Source organism: Delphinus delphis, chromosome 1 (genome assembly GCF_949987515.2).
Source record: "Delphinus delphis chromosome 1, mDelDel1.2, whole genome shotgun sequence".
Classification (NCBI taxonomy): domain Eukaryota; kingdom Metazoa; phylum Chordata; class Mammalia; order Artiodactyla; family Delphinidae; genus Delphinus; species Delphinus delphis.
The window spans coordinates 131,771,398-131,789,655 of NC_082683.1; the positions used below are offsets into that span (position 1 = coordinate 131,771,398).

The 18,258-nt window shown below is 38.8% G+C and overlaps 1 protein-coding gene across 1 annotated transcript in view; it reads left to right on the forward strand.

Moving 5' to 3' along the window:
• PAPPA2 (pappalysin 2) overlaps window positions 1-18,258 on the forward strand; it is a 280,753-nt gene that overhangs the window by 17,008 nt on the left and 245,487 nt on the right. The window lies entirely within an intron of this gene.

Genomic DNA, 18,258 nt, shown 5'->3' on the forward strand with positions numbered 1-18,258 from the left:
ATTGTATTGCTGTCTATTTCTCCCTTTAGATCTGCTATTATTTGCTTTTATATACTTAGGTGCTCCTATGTTGAGTGCATAAATACTTACAAATGTTATATCTTCTTATTGGATTGGCCCCTTGATCATGATGTAACAGCTTTCTTTGTATCTTATTGCAGTCTTTGTTTCAAAGTCTATTTTGTCTGATATAAGTACAGACACCCCAGCTTTCTTTTGGTTTCCATTTGAGTAGAATATCTTTTTCCATCCCTTCACTTTCAGCTTATGTGTGTCCTTACATCTAAAGTGAGTCTTTTGTAGGCAGCATATAGATGGATCTTCTTTTTTTTATCCATTCAACCACTCTAAATCTTTTGATTAGAGAATTTAGTTATTATTGATAGATAAAGTAATTATTGATAGATATGTGCTTATTGTCATTGTATTAATTATTTTCTGGCTGTTTTTGTAGCCTCTTTCTTTTGCTGTCTTCTTTTTTTAAAATTTATTTATGTATTTATTTTTTAATTAAATAATTAATTATTTCATTTTTTGGCTGTGTTAGGTCTTCATTGCTGTGCATTGTCTTTCTCTAGTTGGGGCGAGTTGGGGCTACACTTCATTGCGGTGTGTGGGATTCTCATTTGCAGTGGCTTCTCTTGCTGCAGAGCATAGGCTCTAGGCACACAGGCTTCAGTAGTTGCAGTACGCAGGCTCAGTAGTCGCGGCACTCGGGCCCTAGATTGCACAGGCTTCAGTAGTTGTGGCACGTGGGCTCAGTAGTTGTGGAGAACGGGCTCTAGAGCACAGGCTCAGTAGTTGTGGAGAACAGGCTTAGTTGATCTGCGGCATGTGAGATCTTCCCAGACCAGGGATCGAACCCATGTCCCCTGCATTGGCAGGCAGATTCTTAACCACTGCACCACCAGGGAAGTCCCTTTTTGCTGGTCTTCTTTTGTGATTTGATGACTTTCTTCAATGGTATTCATATGTTCCTTTTTATTATCTTTTGTGTAGTTACTATACGTTTTTGCTTTGTGGTTACCATGAGGCTTACATATGACAAATTGTATCTAAAACAGTCTATTTTAAGTTGATATCAACTAAGTTTCATCTCATTGTAAAGTTTTACATTATTACTCTCCCCACCATGTGGGGGAGAGTACATCATCTTTTTGTACTCTCCCCACCATGTGGGGGAGAGTACATCATCTTTTTGATGTCACATTTTACATTTTTTATCTTGCTTATCCCTTAACTAATTACTGTAATCATAGTTATTTTTATTACTTCTGGCTTTTATCCTTCATACTAGCTTTGTAAGTGATTCATCCACTACCTTTACTATATATTTACCTTCCCAGTGAGATTTATTCTTTCATATGTGTTCTTGTTATTAATTAGCACCCTTTCTTTTCATCTTAAAACGGTCTTTTTAACACTTCTTTTAAGGCTGGTTTAGCGGTGATGAGCTCTTCTATCATTTACTTATCTGGAAAGCTCTTAATTTCTTCTTCACTTCTTAATATTAACTTTGCTGCTAATATTAACTTTGGATGTTCTCCATACACACACTAAAATCTGAGCAGCTCTGGTCTAGAGCTGGCATTTCAGGAGGTCTGTGTGCACTTTCAGTCTGGTCCGGCAGGCACTACCTATTAAAGGTAGAAGGTGGTGGTGCTTTTCATTTAACTCCCGATGTCCGCTCTGTTCCTCATCAGTAACAATAATAACCTTAAGAGTAGCTAACATTTATTGACACTCTGTGTCAGGAACCTCGCTAACTACTTTCCATGGTTGCTATGTATGAGCCACCTCTTCTGAGGTTGCGCATGCCTTTGGATTCTTGTCTCCCAATCTCACCATACTGTGTTTCCCTGCTCTCTCAGGCAATGACAAAGCAAGCCCTCTCCTCTCCCTGCCAATCTGCCTTATCAGCTCTCACCCTATGCATGGGTGGCCTATGGAAAGCCTGGGGAATTCTCATTCTGGTTTCTGTCGATCTTTGTGCATGACTAAAATGAAGAGTGGACTGTAAAGAGAGATTTAAAATTTTTCTGGGAAGATGCTAGTGAAATAGTCTCAGAAGGTTTTTCTCCCACTCTGTAAAAGCTTGCGCTCATGGTTAAAAAGCTGAGCCTAATCCTGTCTTGAAGGAAAGTCTTCTAGAACAGCTGAAAAAAACCTCCCTGGGCTTCTTTTTTCACTTTCTCCCACTGTTCCTGCTGACACAGCCCTGCTCTCTGCCAGGTTGCATGGCCTTTGATGGATGGCCTATCTCCTCCTCCTCCATGGCCCTTTTTGTTCCCCTTATGCTCTCCCTGGGGGATGGGGTGTTGGGTAAGTAGTTCTGCAGAAGGCAGCAGATAGATGTGCAGGAAGGCCATAGGCATAACATCCTGAGAAAGAACCTTGCCTTGTATCAGGTTGATTTATGATCATGACCTAACCTGGCCCTATTTTTTGCTCATTTTCCTCCTAAAAACAAACTTGCACCACACAGCATGTTTTTTCAGTTACCAGAGCTGATGACATTGTGCGTGACTTCTCTCTTTTATTGAGCCTCACCTTTCTGGAAGCCAGTGGGCCTTCCTGGAGAAGCAGAGCTCTCACTCCCGATTTTAACCCTCCCAGAAGTACAGAGAAGAACTCTGCTCTGGGGCTTTCCTGGAATTGAGGTTCCATGGCCATTTCTGTGCCAAGGACAGCACTTTTGCCTGGACTTTATCTTCTTCTACCTTGGCCTGTAGTTAAATGATCTCCTCTATAAGACTCTCTCATGGATGAATGTTCCCTCCAGGATTGGGCTTTGCCCAAGAAAATCTCTCCAAAGGTTTTACCACATGTGCTGTAATCCAACCTTGTAGGACTCAGAAGGAAGCAGCTTATTATGTGATGGCTGGGGAAAGCATCATGGGAAAGTCTGAGCACCTGTAGATGCACAGTGGAAGGAACACTTGGTCCCCCTTGCATCATACCTCTAGGTCAGATGCAATTGCAGGATCAAGGGGCACCCCTGCCCTCCACCCACTCACCTCCGAGACTGGTGGGATATCTTCCTTCTCTGAGTCAAGATTCTCATGACTCAATTTGACTTTCATAGCAGAGCAGGTGCAATGTAGGAACTAAAACTTGGTCTTCCCTTCATCCTGTGGGAAATTCACAGGTGTTTAAGATAGGCTCTTGTCCTCCAGGAACTTTCAGATTGCTTGGATAAATAGGGAAAATAGCAGCGGTACCATGAGGGTCAGCAGAAGACTCCTTTGACTAAAGTGGTCAAGCAAGGCTTCATGGACAAAGTGAAGCTTAGGTTAATTTTGAAGGGCACATCCATAGGTGGGAGGCACTTCAGGCAAAGGGAGCTCTATAGCATTATTTGTGGGGTTGAGACTGTATTTGGAATGGTGGTGTTTGTTAGGAAAGTGACATGTTGACTGTAGATCAGGATTTTAATCGGAAAGCGTATGAGAATGAAGTCTCAGTGCATCTTTCTCAGCATTGGGCTTACATAGGCTCTCAGACGGGGACATTTTTTGGCTTTTCCATTTATTTCAACATTCTGAAATCAAAGTTTGCATAATGTTCTTGAAACACAGACACTTTTCTGCTTTGAGAAGGAAAAGTGTATGAATTGCTCCTTTTCCCCATTTGTCATCACCATAAAATAGGAATGCCAAGGACAGGTTGGTTCCTGACAGTTCTCAGAAGATTCCTTTTGCTCTCACTTCATATTGACTTTTATAACTCCTGGGGTGGATACTGTCCTCATTAGGATGCCAAGAACACTGTTGAAGTGTAACGCCCTCTATCTGGTCTTGTGTTCAGGGGACCCTATTCTATCAAAACCAACTGGCAGAAGATTCCAGTAGGGGAGCAGAGGGGATTTCTGGTGAAGGAGGTGAGCAGTCAGAACAGTCTGACTGGCTTGTTTGAGAGCAGCTCCTACCTGGACCATCTCATTTCCCTTCTCCGTTACACTCTCTTCTAATACAGAGTCCTCCTCCACCAGTTACATACCTAGTGGGGAAACCAAGAAAAAGGAAGAAATGGAGATGGAAGCCACTGGCTTGGAGCAGAGTTTTCAGCTGAGTGTTCTTCACATCAGCTCCCCTCCCACCTTCTCCAGCCTTTAGTCACTGTCCTGGTTTTGGGATACGAAGCTCCCACTTTGTTTCAGGGTCCTCTAGAATTGACTACTGAGTGTCATGTGTCACAGTAAACCCTGCGGGGCCACCCAGACATTTTACTAAAGGTCAGTAAGACAGCCTGTCAACTTAGGTATTGGCCAGCCTGGAGATATTAACTGCTATGCTAACCAGTCTGTTCTCTCCTCCAAACTATTTCCAGGTGTGGATGTCAGCCTGCATATATTTTTTTGAGAATCAGATCCCAGTCACCATCAAGAAGTAGTCTGAAAATTTGTTAATGCCACACTCACCAGCTCTTTTGCTCTTCTTGCTCCAAAAGAAAAATTAACCATTAATTTTTAGAATTTGAAATGTTTTAGTGCAGTGGAAGGAGCATGGGCTTTTTGGTCAACGAGATCTGGTTTTGATCCCTGTCTCTGGTTCTTCCTAGATGTAAGACTGTGGAAAACTTGCTTAACTTCTGTGATCCTCAGTTTTTTGGTTTTTAAGTGAATACAATAAAATTCAGTTCATACATTTGTGGTAGGGTTTAAAAGGGCTGGCACATGTCCAGTGTCTGGAGCCTCATAGATATTTAATAAAAGATAGTTTAAGTCCCTTTATTTCCTTTTGGCATGAGCAGATCTCCTGAGTGCAAAGAAGGAACCCCAAAACAAAAAGAATCAGGATTACTCCTCTACAGGGGCCACATTTAAAAATTTCTACATTAAACAGTTATTTATATCTCTCTGGCTTTGATGTTCACTACTACTTGAAATTTTTTCACCCAGGGAGACTAGTTGATCCTATTAATTCTAAATTCTGGCAATTAATAATAGTAGAGAACTGGATGCAAATGATTTTTCTGGAGGACCCACATGAGTATATAGCTCTGTTAAGGTACCCACGGTCTCTAAAGACAAGTTTTGGAGTTGAGAGCAGGAATAAAACGAAAAAGATATGCTCTCTCAATTTACTTTCCTTTCTCTGAAAACTTAAATACAAGGTAAAGTATTTGAACAATTTTACATTTAGTAAACACTGATGCATAATGGAAGCCAGTTCCAAGCAAGAGCTGAAAGAAAAATCTTTTTAATTGAGGTATAATTGATATAACATTAGTTCCAGGTATGCGACATAATGAGTCGATCTTTGAATGTACTGCAAAACGATCACCTCTATGTCTAGTTACCATCGTCACCATACACAGTTACATATAGGTTTTGTGTGTGATGAGAACTTTTAAGATGTACTCTCTTGGTGGCTTTTGAGTATTCACTACAATATTATCGACTGTAGTCACCATCCTGTACATTATATACCCATGAGTTACTTATTTTACAACTGGAAGTTTGTACTTCTTGAACCCCCTCACCCATTACACCTACCCCCCGTTCTCCTACCCTTCGGGTTACCACCATTCTGTTCTCTGTATCTATGAGTTTTGTTTTGTTTTTTAGATGCCACATAGAAGTGGTAAGTGAAATCATACAGTATTTGTTTTTCTCTGTTTGACTTAAAAAAAAATTTTATGGAAGTGTAGTTGATTTACAATGTTGTGTTAGTTTCTGGTGTACAGCAGAGTGATTCAGATATATATATATATATTTTTTTTTTCATTATGGTTTATTACAGTATTGGCTTATTTTACTTAGCATAATACCCTCAAGATCCATCCATGTTGTCACAGATAGCAAGATTTCATTCTTTTTTATGCATGAGTAGTATTTTATTGAGTATATTTACCACATCTTTCTATCCATTCATCCATCAATGAACACTTAGGTTGTTTACATATCTTGGCTATTGTATATAATGCTGCAATGAGCACAGAGGTGCACATATCTTTTCAAAGTATTTTCATTTTCTTCAGGTAAATACCAAAGGCAGAATTGCTGGATCATATGGTAGTTCTAGTTTTAGTTTTTGAGGAAACTCCATACTGTTTTCCATAGTGGCTGCACCAATTTACGTTCCCACCAACAGTTGCAAGAGGGTTCCCTTTTCTCCACCTCCTCACCAACACTTGTTATTTCTTGTCTTTTTGATAATAGCCATTCTGACAGGTGGGAGGTGATAATCTCACCGTCATTTTGATTTGCATTTCCCTGATGAATAATGATGTAGAGCCTTTTGTGAAATACCTGTTGACTATCTGTATGCCTTCGTTGGAAATATGTGTATTCAGATCTTCTACCCTTTTTAAAACCAGATGTTTTTGGGTTTTGTTTCGCTATTGAATTGTTTGAGTTCTTTATATATTTTGGATATTAGACCCTTATCGGATATAAGATTTGCAAATATTTTCACCATTTGGTAGCTTGCCTTTTCATTTTGTTGATGGTTTCCCTTGCTGTGCAGAAGTTTTTGCTGTTGTTTGTTTGATATAGTCCAACTTGTTTATTTTTGCTTCTATTGGCTTTGCTTTTAGAGTCAGATCCAAAAAATCATTTCCAAGACCGATGTTGAGTCACTTATATTCTATTTTTCTTTTAGGAGTTTTGTGGTTTTAGGTCTTACATTCTAGTCTTTAATCCATTTTGAATTAATTTTTGTGTATGATATAAGATAGTGGTCCAGTTTCATTCTTTTGCAAGTGACAATCCAGTTTTCCCAGCAGCGTTTTTTGAAGAGGCCGTCCTTTTTTCATTGTATCCTTGGCTCCTTTGTCATAAATGAATTGATCATATACATGTGGGTTTATTTCTGGGCTCTCTATTCTGTTCCACTAATCTGAGTGTCTATTTTTTATGCCAGTTCTATGCTCTTTTGATTGCTGTAGCTTTGTAGAATAGTTTGAAATCAGGGAGCGTGAAGCCTCCAGTTTTGTTTTTTCTCAAGATTGCTTTGGCTATTTGGAGTCCTCTGTGGTTCCATACAAATTTTAGGATTGTTTGTTCTATTTATGTGAAAAATGCCACTGGAATTTTGATGGGGATTATATTGAATCTGTAGATTGCTTTGGCTAATACACACATTTTAACAATATTAATTTTTCCAACCCATAAGCATGAAATATCTTTCTATTTATATGTGTCCTCTTCAATTTCTTCCACCAATGAGTCTTTCGCCTCCTTGGCTAAATTTATTCCTAGGTATTTTATTTTTCTTGATGCAATTATAAATGGATTGTTGTCTTGATTTCTCTCTCTGATAGTTTGTTGTTAGTATGTATAAACACAAGAGATTTGTTTATATTGATATTGTATCCTGCAACTTTACTGAATTTGTTTATTAGTTCTAACAATTCTTTAATGGAATCTTTAGGATTTTCTCTATATAAAATCATGTCATTCACAAATAGTGACAGTTTTGCTCCTTCCTTTCCAGTTTAGATGCCTCTTATTTCATTTTCCTGCCTAACTGCTCTGGCCAGTACTTCCAATACTATGTTAAATAAAAGTGCAAGAGTGGGCAACCTTGTCTTGTTTCTGAAGTTAGAGGAAAAGTTGTTAGCCTTTCACCCTTGAGTATTATGGGTGAAAGTATGGACTTGTCATGCATGGCCTTTATTGTGTTAAAGTATTTTCCCTCTATGCTGACTTCGTTGAATGTTTTTATCATAAATTGAGGTTGAATTTTGTCTAATGTTTTTTCTGCATCTATTGAGATGATCACATGATTTGTATCCTCCATTTTGTTAATGTGGTATATCACGATTGATTTGCAGATGTTGAACCTTTCTTGCATCTCTGGAATAAATCCCACTTGATCATGGTGTATGATTTTTTTAAAATGTATTGTTAAATTTGGTTTGCCGATATTTTGTTGAGAATTTTTGCATCTATGTAATCAGGGATATTGTCCTGTAATATTCTTATTTGTGGTGTTCTTGTCTGTTTTTGGTATCAGGGTAATGCTGACCTTATTAAATAAGTTTGGAAGTGTTTCCTCTTCTTCAATTTTGTGGAAGAGTTTGAGAAAATAGGTAATAGATCTTTTTTGAATGTGTGGTAGAATTCACCAGTGAAGCTGTCTGGTCCTGGGCTTTTGTTTGTTGGGAGGCTTTTGATTATGGATTCATATCCTTACTAGTAATTGGTCTGTTCAAAATTTCTATTTCTTCATAACATTTCTTCTATTTGGAAAATCATATATTTCTGGGAGCTTATCCATTTCTTCTAGATTGTCCAATTTGTTGGTGCATAATTGTTCATAATAGTCTCCCATGACCCTTTGTATTTCTGTGGTATGTGTTGCAACTTCTCACTTTGCATTTCTGATTTTGTTTCATTGAACCCTGTCTCTTTTTTCCTGGCTGAGTGTAGATAAAATTTGTCATATTTGTTTATCTTTTCAAAGAACCAGCTCTTATTTTCATTGATACTTTCTATTGTCTTTTTAGTCTCTATTTCATTTACTTCCACTCTGATCTGTGTTATTTCCTTCCTTCTACTAACTTTGGGCTTCTTTTATTCTTTTTTTTGATTCCTTTTGGTGTAAGGTTAGGTTGTTTGTTTGAGAGTTTTCCTGTTTCTTGAGGTTGGCATTTATTGCTGTAAACATCACTCTTGGTACTGTTTTTGCTTCATGTTTCAGATTTTGGTGTGTTGTATTGCTATTTCCATTTTCATTTGTCTCAAGGTATTTTTTGATTTCTGCCTTGATTTCTTTGCTTACCTATTGATTATTCAGTAGCATGTTGTTCAATCTCCACATATTTGTGATTTTTTAAAAACTTTTTCTTCTTGTAATTGATATCTGGTTTTATATCATTGTGGTCAGAAAAGATGCTTGATATGATTTCAGTCTTCTTAAATTTATTGAGACTTGTTCGGTGGCCTAACATATGACTCATCCTGAAGAATGCTTCATATGCATTTAAGAATGTGTATTCTGCTGCTTTTGAATGGAATGTTTTATATATAACTATTAACTCTATCTGGCCTAATGTGTCATTTAAAGCTAACGTTTCCTTATTGATTTTCTGTCTGGGTGATCTATCCGTTGATGTAAGTGGGGTATTAAGTTTTCCGCTATTATTGTACTACGGTATTTCTCCCTTTGGGTCTGTTGTTATTTGCTTTATATATTTATGTGCTTATATGTTGAGTGCATAAATATTTACAAATGTTATATCCTTTTGTTGGATTGACCCCTTTATTATTATGTAACACCCTTCTTTGTCTTTTATTACAGTGTTTGTTTTTCTTTGTTTTTTATTACAGTGTTTGTTTTAAAGTCTCTTTTGTTTGATAAAAATATATCTACCCCAGCTTTCTTTTGGTTTCCATTTGCATGGAATATCTTTTTTCATCCCTTCACTTTTAGGCTGTGTGTGTCCTTACATCTGAAGTGAGTCTTTCGTAGGCAGCATATAGATGGGTCTTCTTCTTTTTTTTTTTTTTTAATCCATTCAGCCATTCTATGAAAGAATGATTCTTAAAGTTTTAAGACGATGTGACCCAAATGTTTGGCTTCAGTACCACCATCATTTTTCGAGTTACATCACTTGATCTGATTTTTCTAACCCACGGGCTTTCATAGTTCAGTTTGGTGTTGAGTGATTTCATAAATCATGTTGATGATGTGCCTCTGTTCCTCCCAAGAATGTGGTTTTGATGAATAAACAACAGTTATAACGTGTTTGCTTCTATCACATGTACATCCAAAGTTATAAAATCTCAATGTTGCACAAGCTCAGAATTTCACCACGTATATTGTGTTGGCTTAGACTGTGTTGGCTTTGTCAGCCTTTACTCTGCTAGACTGAGAAATCTTCTAAATGTGGAGATTGGTAATTTTTCTTTTTTATCAAAGTCCATCTTCTTCTGCTTGGTGGAGTTAAGGAGGCAGGGCTGGGGATCACTCCTGAGGGCATGTGGATGAGCCGTGGAGGTCTTTCTGTGATCCGAGTTTGTGACTGAAGGATTTGAAGAGCAGACCTGGTATGGACAGATTTTATTTTACAGGAACAGTCAGTCACTGAGTACTTTGGTAATTTTAAGGCTCAAAGCCCAGAGTGGAAGAAACATATACCGCACCCCCCACCCCTTTAAAAATACTTTTTTTTTTAAAGAGCAGTTTTAGGTATACAATAAAATTGAAAGGAAGATACAGAGATTTCCCATATATCCCTTGCCCATACACATGCATTGCCTCCTCCATTATCAACATCACTCACCAGAATGATCTTTTATTTTTTTATTATTTGAACATTTTATTATTTTAATTATTTTTTATCTTTTATCTTTTATTTTTATTATTTTTTTAAATGTTTTATTCTCAAGGATGACTTTTCACTGACACATCATAATCACCCAAAGACCATAGTTTACTTTAGGCTGTACATAATCTTGGTGCTGTACATTTTTATGGGTTTGGACAAAAGTATACTGAGGTATATCTACAGATCATTTTCACTGCACTAAAGGTACTCTGCTCTTCCTATTCATGTCCCTCCCCTCACCCCTGATCTTTTTCTTTTTTTTTTGCGGTACGCGGGCCTCTCACTGTTGTGGCCTCTCCCGTTGCGGAGCACAGGCTCTGGACGCGCAGGCTCAGCGGCCATGGCTCACAGGCCCAGCCGCTCTGCGGCATGTGGGATCCTCCCGGACCGGGGCAAGAACTCGTGTCCCCTGCATTGGCAGGCGGACTCTCAACCACTGCGCCACCAGGGAAGCCCAACCACTGATCTTTTAACTATCTTTATAGTTTTACCTTTTCCAGAATGCCATATAGTTGGAATCATACAGTATTTAGCTTTTTCAGATTGGCTCGTTTCCCTAAGTTAAATGCATTTACATTTTCTTCATGTCTTTTCATGGCTTGGTAGCTAATTTCTTTTTAGCACTGAATAATATTGTATTGTTGGGATGGACCACAGTTAATATATCCATTCAACTACCAAAGGATGTTGTGGTTGCTTTCAAGATTTGGCAATTATGTATAAAGCTGCTGTAAACAGCCATGTGCAGGTTTCTGTATGGACAGAGTTTCAACTTTCTGGGGTAAATAGAAAGGATCATGATTGCTGGATGATATGGTAAGGGTATGTTTAGTTTCTTAAGAAACCACCAAACCGTCTTCCAAAGTGGCTATATCATTTTGCATTCCTACCAGCCATGTATGAGAATTCCTGTTGCTTCACATTTTCAAAAGTATTTGATGTTGTCAGTATTCTTGATTTTGACCATTCTAATAGGTGTGTAGCGGTATCTCACTGTTGTTTTAATTTGGATTTCTGTGATGACATATGATGTGGAGCATTTTTTCATATGCCTCTTTGCCATCTGTATATCTTCTTTGGTAAGGTATCCACTATGGTCTTGGACTTGTTTTAAAATTGGGTTGCTTATTTTCTTATTGTTAAGTTTTAAGGGTTCTTTGTATATGTTGGATAACAATCCTTTGTCATATGTGTCTTTTTTTTTTTTTTTTCTTTTGCGGTATGCTGGCCTCTCACTGTTGTGGCCTTTCCCATTGCGGAGCACAGGCTCCGGACGTGCAGGCTCAGCGGCCATGGCTCACGGGCCCAGCCGCTCCACGGCACATGGGATCTTCCCGGACCAGGGCACGAACCCGTGTCCCCTGCATTAGCAGGCGGACTCTCAACCACTGCGCCACCAGGGAAGCCCCATGTGTCTTTTGCAAGTGTTTTCTCCCAGTGTGTGGTTTGTCTTCTAGTTCTCTTGATATTGTCTTTAGAAGAAAATTAGTTTTTAATTTTAATGAAGTACAGCTTATGAATTATATCTTTCATGGATCATGTCTTGGTGTTATATCTAAAAAGGCATCATCATACTGAAGGTCATGTACGTTTTCTTTCCTGTGTTATCCTCTACAAGTTTTGTAGTTTTGCATTTTATAGTTAGGTCAGTGATCCATTTTGAGTTAATTTTGGTGAAGAATATAAGATCTGTGTCTATATTATTTTTTTGTTTGTTTTGTATGGGGATATCTGGTTGTTCCAGCACCATTTGTTGAAGAGACTGTCTTTGCTCCATTATGCTTCTTTTGCTCCTGGCCAAAGATAAATTGATTATATTTATGGGCTCTCTATTCTGTTCCATTGATCTATTTGTCTACTCTTTCACCAATACCACAATATCTTGATTACTGTAGCTTTATAGTAAGTCTCAAAGTCACACTTACCCCTTTTTAATTATAAAAAATCAGATGACCAGCAAAGCAGCCACATCTACTTTAATAGTCAGGGGGCGAAGGAGACACGTGGTGGCTTGTATCTGCTTTCCTTTTGAGTCTTTCTAGTGGTGGCACTGGCTCAGACTAGCTCACCAGAGCCAATTGTACACTTCTCTTCCCAACTCCATGTTCAGGGACATCAGTAAATTAAAATTGGCCATTGTTGGAATATTTACACCACAGAAATTAGCAAATGCCAACAATCAGTGTTTGTTTGTTTGGTTTTATCCCTTCAGAGAACCAGTTGTTAAACATTCATCTGCATAACACTGATTTTGTATCTAATTTGTTCTTCCCTTTGATAGTTCATCATCAAATTCCTTCTAGTCATCACAGGTAATGCTTATTAATCACTTTGTATGAGTTAGGCACTGTGCTAAGATCCTTCACATGTGTTCTTTAATTCTCACAACAATGTCATGAGGTAGGTCTGTGATCTCAGCTTCTGGTTGAGGGATGCTGAAGAGAAGACCAGTGGTGGACAGATTTTTATTTTACAGGTACAATTTGCAAGTGAGTAAACTGAGGTTCAGCAAGATGATGTAATTTTTCTGAGGTCACACAGCATGTTAAGTGGTAGACTGGAGACTGTAGCTTCTGGCTGACTCATGCTTGTAACCACCATGCACTATGGTCTTCCCCAGCATAGAAAACTGTTCTGGGCTCAGAATCATGACACGTTGGCTCTAGTGTACTGTACGCGCCCAGACTGACACCTGCCCTCTCAGAACCTCAGTGTCCTCATCTATATAATAAGGCTGGTGATGATACTCATCTGCCTAGCTCACAGGACGGCTTTACCATTTAAGTGATAGTTACAGCAGATTGCTTTGGAAAGCTTAAGTACTGTATAAATGGGAGATATCATTACATGATAAGAAGTGAAGGAAAAAAATACTAACCAAAAGAATACTACATCACAATTAAGAAGATTCAGCTAAAGTGGATATTTTATATAAATGCAGGTTCTATGAAATATTACAGTAAATGTTTCTGGGTGAAATGGCAGGACCTTTGATCTGGGAATGCCTGAACTTACCTCTTGAAATTCTTTGGCTTTGGGTCTCCCTAACCTTCCCAGACACTCTGATTAGTAATCAAGGTGACCTTAGTTTCATGGGCAGATTTGATTGGAACTAAGTTATTAAGAAGGTAGTCTAGTGCTGGAAAGTTGACATTTAGTAACTTCAGGGAGAATTTTTGCCTTATTATGTCCATGTTTTAATAAAGGTTTGTTTTTTTGTGGTTTTTTTTGCTGTTCACATAGCTATTTATACTTCCAACTGTCAGCATATTTCATTGTAGTTGTTTATTTAAGGTTTATTTTCTTGACTATACTGAACTCCTGATGATGTCAAATAACCGTATGATTATTACAGAAATCCCAAGCACCAAGTACTGAGATCGGCAGCTAGTATTGCTGCATAAATATCTATCCAACAAGTGCATGGGTGAACTAACTACATGGAACTCTCGTGGTGTTCATGTATATCTTATGCCACAGTTGTCCATCTGTAAGCTTTGAAAAATTTCCTAATTGCAGTTGGAGCTAGTGTGTGAGGCAAGGTCAACCACGTGGTGTTTCATGCTAGAGTTCATCTGTGTGCTCTTAGGATATCAGAGGCATTTGGCAGCAGTAGGAAAGCCTCAAGGTATTCCCTAACTTACACAGTCCAAGCCCCTTACTGTGTTATACAAGGCCTACCTTGACATGTTTCACCTTTGGTGCTCTCCATCCTGCCACTGTGTGGAATGATTTGTAATTCTTTAGCCTGACCAATTCTTACACACTCTTCAAGAGTAGGCTTGGGTCTCATCCCCTCAGGAAATCATCTCTGAACTATGGGTTGTGATTAGGTTTTGTTTTCACTCACCTATGTATTTCTTTTTTTTGGTTTGTTTGTGTTTTTTTGTTGTTTGTTTTTGTTTGTTTTTTTGCGGTACACGGGCCTCTCACCGTTGTGGCCTCTCCCGTCGCGGAGCACAGGCTCTGGACGCGCAGGCTCAGCGGCCATGGCTCACAGGCCCAGCCGCTCTGCGGCATGTGGGATCCTCCCGGTTCGGGGCACGAACCCGTGTCCCCTGCATCGGCAGGCGGACTCTCAACCACTGCACCACCAGGGAAGCCCTCACCTATGTATTTCTTGATGTTAGTTCTGATATTATATTAAAATTACTTCCTATGTTGCCTATTCTCCCATGAGACTATAACTCCTCAAGTGCAAAGACTACCTTTTCTTCCAAAGCTGAGAAGAGTTTGTACATCTGGCATGAATGAGATGTTCAGCAAATATTTGAGGAACTGAAATGACTAATTCCAAGTGGAATTTCTTTTTCTAGGAAGAGCAAGACAGTGAGATGAAATGTGAACCCTTCAAGGCTTAGTGGGGTGACAGCACTTCAAGTGGCCAAGCATGATCCTCTTCCCACCAGCTAGGGGTGAAGCAGAGAGCTTCCAGGTTACGAGTTCAATGTTGGGGCTAAGTCTGTGTTTGTCTGAGCACAGACTGCAATTCTAGTTTAACTGCAGTCTGGTTTATTCAGTCTCAAGGGAGAAGAGAATCAGATAATTTTCCATTCAATACCCTACAGATTGGAGGAACAGATTTTAACCAGTACAGACTATAAGAATATAGAAGATGCAGGGGGTAGAAACATTTATTTACTCTGTCCTTGTAAATTTTGAAAATCCCCACAGGGACGCACTCATGATCTCATGGAAGAGGTTGAGGTGGCTGGCAGTGATTCTCAGGGAGATGTAAGCATACTGTGCTTCAATGCCACAATTTCCTCTCTTGGAATAATAGATCTTTTAGCGGGAGCAGGGGGCATTTATTTCCATTTCAGTAGTCTTAAATGTGAGTTGTATTATAGATAATAAAAAGCCCCAATTAATTATGAATCCTAGACAATCCATTAACCATATTCTCTAACAGCATCATATCTGTGCACTTATTCATAACAGGCTCCTGTTTCTTTTAACTGCCTTTCATTCCACTAGTTTTCTGAATTAATGAGCAAGAACGTATGGTTACGTAGAGACCTCAGACAGACCTAAAATGCTCTATCTGATATGATCTTTAAACAAATAGTTTAAAACAAATGGTTTAAAAGAATTTCAGATGCGATTTCCACTTTCATGTCTGACAACTTATTGATAACAATTTTTCTAATTCCTTTCCACTGGTTGGAAAAATTAAGATTCCCAACTTCTGTCTTCTGCATTTCCATCCACTGAACAGCAGTCAGAAGCTTGAATTGTTTTGTTTGTTTTTTAAAATTTATTTATTTTATTTTTGGCTGCGTTGGGTCTTCATTGCTGCACGCAGGCTTTCTCTAGTTTTGGAGAGCAGGGGCTACTCTTCGTTGCCGTGCGCGGGCTTCTCATTGCGGTGGTTTCTCATATTGTGGAGCATGGGCTCTAGGCACGTGGGCTTCAGTAGATGTGACGTGCGGGCTCCATAGTTGTGGCTCGTGGGCTCTAGAGCGCAGGCTCAGTAGTTGTGGCGCATGGGCTTAGTTGCTCCGCGGCATGTGGGATCTTCCCAGACCAGGGCTCGAACCTGGGTCCCCTGCATTGGCAGGCGGATTCTTAACCACTGTGCCATCAGGAAAGCCCTTGATTTGTTTTTAAAATATAGAATAACAGCAGCTCTCAACATGTTTTCACAAGAATCTGTATTTGTGTAAGTTCCACTTGTGATTCTGATCCACGGCTGGTGTTGATGACATTGGTTTCTTAGTTCGTTTGGTTTGCTATAACAAATATACAACAGACTGGTTGTCTTAAATAGAAGAAATTTATTTTTCACTGTTCTGGAGGCTAGGAAAGATAAAGGCACCAGCAGATCCGGTGTCTGGAGAGAACCTTTTTCTTGGTTGGCAGATGGCTGTCTGTCTTCTTGTATCCTCACATGGTGGGGAGCAGAGAGAGAAGCTAGCTTTCTTCTTAAAAGGACACTAATCCCATCATGAGGGCACCACCTGCATAACCTAATCACCTCCTGAAGGCCCTATCTCCAAATATCTTCACATTAGAGAGCAGGGTTCCTGCAAATGAACTTTGGGAAGACATAAATGTTCAGTCCACAGTAATCGGGTTGGAAAATTGTATTTGTTAAATATGTTTTTTTTTCTTTCCTTCTCTGGAATGAGTGCAAGGCAGTGCTTCAACAATTATTTACTCTCTTCTATAGATGAAGTATGAGCAGTGGTAATACAGCAAATAGAATGCAGTTATCTAGGTACCTAGTGAGGTTTCACATATGCTGCTGTGACATCTTATTAAATTAGAGAGTAAAGAATCATTACTTTCATAATCATTCAAAAAGTAATACTTCTATATACTTTCTACAACTCCCAACTAAAATTGGCTATTTTAATGCTCTTGGCCAATAAATCCTCTTTAATATAATTACTAAAATTTAGATTAATCAGAACTAGACTAGTATGAAAAGAAAATTCCATCTTCTGTGTAGTGTCTCAAGAAGTTAGAAATAACATTTTAGACACACTATAATTTTAATAGCTTCCTATGAGCTAAATAAGTAGGAACAATTATTTTGTTGCTACTAGAAGTTCTAAGGACAATGAGTTAATGTGTTCAAAATTGCAGTTAGATGCTGGCAGGTAACAAGCTAATTATCTAGTAATTTATAAGTCAAGCCTAATAATTTATACCACAACTCATATACACCTGTATATGCAACAAATATGAAATAGCCTCCTCCTCAATTCTTCCTCTTAAAAACCAGCTGATTTGGCTTCCCTGGTGGCGCAGTTGTTGAGAATCTGCCTGCTAATGCAGGGGGCACGGGTTTGAGCACTGGTCTGGGAAGATCCCACATGCCGCGGAGCAACTAGGCCCGTGAGCCACAACTACTGAGCCTGTGCGTCTGGAGCCTGTGCTCCGCAACAAGAGAGGCCACGATAGTGAGAGCCCCGCGCACCGCGATGTAGAGTGGCCCCCGCTTACCACAACTAGAGAAAGACCTCGCACAAAAATGAAGACCCAACACAGCCAAAAATTAATTAGTTAATTAATTAATTTAAAAAAACAGCTGATATTTACTAGTTGAGAAGTTAGTAACTCCATGGTTCTGATATTAAATATTGCAGCACATTTCTTCATAGTTTAGTGGATGGACATAATTAAGGCTAAATGTACTTATGAAAATAAGTGAACCACGGAGAAACTATGAAGCAGGAAACTTATTACTGATCTCACTAGGTTTGTCTGCTTTTTTGAAAATCTACCCAGTACAAGAATTTGTAAAGCAGTAATTGTTACATTCCTTTACCATACAGACCTCAATGTAAGAATAAACAAAAAACCCCAAACAATACTAGAACATCACCATTGTATTATACCTAGTCATCACCAGTACTTGGAAGTCTAATTGTTAGAATTGCTAGATTGGGGATGAGTTGCTTTTGTTAAAAAGAACATTTTATTTTTTAAATCACAAGTTATTGATTTATGTTAGAAACAGAAGAGAAGATAATCTATCATTTATGAAGAACATAGCTACTTTTAAGACACTTGCCTGCAATTAGAATGGGAGGACTCATGGCTTTAAAATCCAAACTGTCCATAGAGTGGTACTCTTTGAGTGGATTATATAGGAGCTCAGGTAAATAAGTAAAACTGTTGGCTGAGGGAGGCTGGGGAAGAATAACTCTTGGTTTTAGCCTCAGGTATCTATCTAAAGGCCAGCCGACTTTTCTAACATTCATTCATTAGTTAAAGCAGTATTTACTAAGCATTTCCTGTGTGAATGTACTGCCTCTATGTAAATTACAATTGAAAGCTGCTGTTGAGACCCTGCCTATATAGTATAAGAGGGACCGGGAGGATGGTGGGTTCATAACTGCAGATGGATTGCTGGGAACATTCAAGGCCTCCAAATGGCCTTCAGTCTTCCTATTTCATCTGTGGTCCTGTTACATCTGATTACTTCTTCCTGCTGCCAACTTGTTAGTGACATACTTATCTACAGGAATT